The sequence below is a fragment of the Apis dorsata genome, unplaced genomic scaffold (genome assembly GCF_000469605.1).
Source record: "Apis dorsata unplaced genomic scaffold, Apis dorsata 1.3 scaffold_11, whole genome shotgun sequence".
Taxonomy (NCBI): domain Eukaryota; kingdom Metazoa; phylum Arthropoda; class Insecta; order Hymenoptera; family Apidae; genus Apis; species Apis dorsata.
Window position 1 is genome coordinate 101344 of NW_006263314.1, and position 3288 is coordinate 104631.

Consider the following 3288-nt stretch of genomic DNA (forward strand, 5'->3'; position numbering starts at 1 on the left):
GAACGAAAACGGATGATCGAAAACGCTAGCAAGTATACGATTGGGACCGGGAAGATTATCAAAATCGATCGAGTCTGCCTTCCATAATTTCCAACTCGCGGAATGAAGGCTCGATCGAGCCGTGTCGATCGTCGGTGCATAAGGATGCACATTCGAGCAGAACTGCCTAAACTCTTCCTCGAGGCCATCGATTTTTTTTCCAGGAAGCCTAGGATATAACTGCGCCGACAATTTCGAGGACGCGACGAAAAAATAAATAGCCACTTCTCTCCAGACCCTCCTCGATGCTCGAAGGGATACGACGATGAAACCGTTTTATCGGTTCATTAGGCTAATTGAATTTTCTCGATTTAATCTCTTACCTATTATTTCCTTTCTCCTTCTATTTTTGCGTGTTTGAATACACATACACATACATATATATATATCGATATACATGTGCTAATAAATTCTTTATATAAACGCGATAAATCGAAATGTATTTTATATCTTTTATATCTTTTCAAATTATCATTACATCGATTGTTCATTATTGTTCGTTTAATGTTAAATCGTTAACACGAATATAGAAAATTTGATTTATCGACGGTAGATATCGGGTGGAAATTTGTCGAGCGTCTCTAAACGTGCGGAAAATAAAAGAAAATAAAAGCACAGAGAGAGGGGCACAAAGCGCGCTTAACCGCCGATTTCCATTGGAAGTTGAGCAGCGTACGGGTAATTGGTATCTTACGCGGTCGTTGGGAGAATAAATCGATCGTAGCGAACGTTGTTGGGTTTGATAGAATGCCGGATAGCGGCTCGCACAAAGCGACCTTCGTCTGGTCGAGTGAACCTGTGCTACCAGCCAGACAAATTGATACCAGGCAACGCACTCACTCTCCCTATCTTTTCCGCCTGTACACGGGGGTACCTTACGTGCCTCGAGTAAGTACGGGCGCATAACTCGCACACCTCGATATGCTTCGAAACGATCCAAGCCGGCTAGCTTATGCGCCTCTTACAACCTCGTATTAACTCCAAATAGTCCATCTCGCGTTTACTCTTTGGATCTCGACGAATCGAGAATAAAACGAAGCGTGCGCGACATCGAAGCGAAAAAATTATTCGATTCGAACCGATGTCGCATGGCAGTTGTGACGAGTGGAGATACAATAGATTGTATTCTACTAGTCGTCAAAAATGTGCGTGGTAGAAAATTCTGGAACTTTTATTTCGGGAATTAAAATGTAATGAACGAAATTTTATTGTACGATAAAATAGAAATATTTTCCGATTAACGTAACGATCGAATGCTGGTGTTTGAATTAAAATAGTATTTAATTCGTTAAATTGAATTACAAGTTGGTTATAAGATTGTTCGTAATTCAAGTATTTTTTGCCTGTCATTGGTGATGAGACGATTGTGTCGGTAAATTAGATACACTGTAGCATCCCTCGAGTGTTTCAGTCGGTGACGATTACAAGTCGTCGTAATAAAGTTAATGCGCATTACTCCTCATACAATGGAGTAAACCGTTGTTATCGCGATTACTGTTATTATCGCAATTATCACGATTGCTCTAGGATAAGGTTCGTCGAACGGTAATAAGCGTGAATTACGCTTTCAGATGGGAGAAGCTGCGAGATGTTTCTGCGAGATGTATGAAAATTAATAGCGCGTGCATGTTTATGTATATTTACGCGCATTAAATGCATAATGGTCTAACTACGTTTAAATATTACGCGAATATTTTTAATCGAATAATCGCGATTATCTATATAAGATATCAAATATTTATTTCATTTTATAGTTTATACAATTTATTGGAAAAGAAGTAATTCGAATAAAGGAGTGCAAACATTCTCACGTAAATCGCTTTATATACACCGGACCTCCGTAACGCAGAACAGTAGGACAGGTCCGGGTTTCTTGATGTCTACATGACTTTGCTATTTCCTCGATCTCGTTTGCTACGCGTCAACTTCGGTATTATGCGCTGCTCGTCGAGACACGTCGATGCTCTCTTGCATCGTTCAAAAGCAATTCAATGCCTAAATTTCATCGAGCGATACGGGCACAATGACTTCACGAGTGAACGCTTCGTAAAGAGAAATCTCGAAATGTTACACTTCCGATGAATCTCTCGAACAATTTCTCGTCATCGTTTACCTCTTTGATTTTACATCGTTCAATATCTCCAACTTGTAAAAAGTACAAACCATTCTCCTTTCGTAAAGTTTGAGATTAAGATAAAAATTCTCAACTCATTCATACCACTTCCTAAATAAAAAATTGTCCAATCCCTTTGAACGAAGCAAAATCACTCGCTGACAATGGATGCGTGGAAGCATGTCTCGCTTGACTGCACAATTACGCGCGACCGCTAATACCACCTTTCTCGAAAAGTCCCTAGCACAATAACGGTTAGGCAGGAGACAACGCGAGCAATCTTTGGCGGAGCAGAAGAGAATCGGCATAGAATCGGGAAGAAGAAGTGCGTTGCACAGCCGTGGCATTGATGATTCGCGCATTCCTCGTCGGATTAATCGATTTAACGGTTGGAGGACGGGGCGAGCAGTGTCCACCGCTATATACCAACGCTGCTATAATTCGATGGAGTGGCGTTGAGCGTACATCTCTGTTTGGCGCGTCATCCACGTCCGATTCCATTGACCGTACGTTTTTGCACTGTCACCGCGTAACCGTTCACCGAACAGAGAGGACGGAGAATAATACGAACAGATCGTTAATTCCAAGGATACAACATCGAATACAACACGGAAGCCACAAGCTTTCGAAATCGACAAAATATATGAATTATGAAATTTTTATATATTTTTTTATAATTTTGATATCGACAAGATATCGTATCGCAACGAGAGATCGAAAATTATATTAAACGGCGAGCCGTATAATAACGGATCGAGACTACGAGGGTTTACAATCGATCTGTATCGCGCATCGAGCACCAACGTACGACCTGTGCTGTCTCGATCGCGCGTCGATAATTAAAATAGCCAAGCGTTCGTCCGCCTCTCCCTTCTATCTCCTATCTCCTCTATCGCGGACATTCACCATACAGAGAAAGACATCAAGCCGCAAATCGTCCCTCCATTTCACGGTTCATAGCAACGTATTCGCCACGATCGACGTGCACTTGAAATTCCTTCGCGTATTCCAAGGTTGAACGTGTTAACGATTGAAACAAAATGTCCTTTCGATCCAGCTTTATTTCTATTCTTTCGAAACATTCTCGATTCGTGAATGATTATATATATATATATATATATATATATATAGAGTAG

General features: G+C 40.9%; 1 protein-coding gene across 1 annotated transcript in view; it reads right to left on the reverse strand.

Annotated features, from left to right (window-relative positions):
- Positions 1-3288, reverse strand: part of LOC102675670 (venom acid phosphatase Acph-1-like) — a 41012-nt gene that overhangs the window by 32877 nt on the left and 4847 nt on the right. The window lies entirely within an intron of this gene.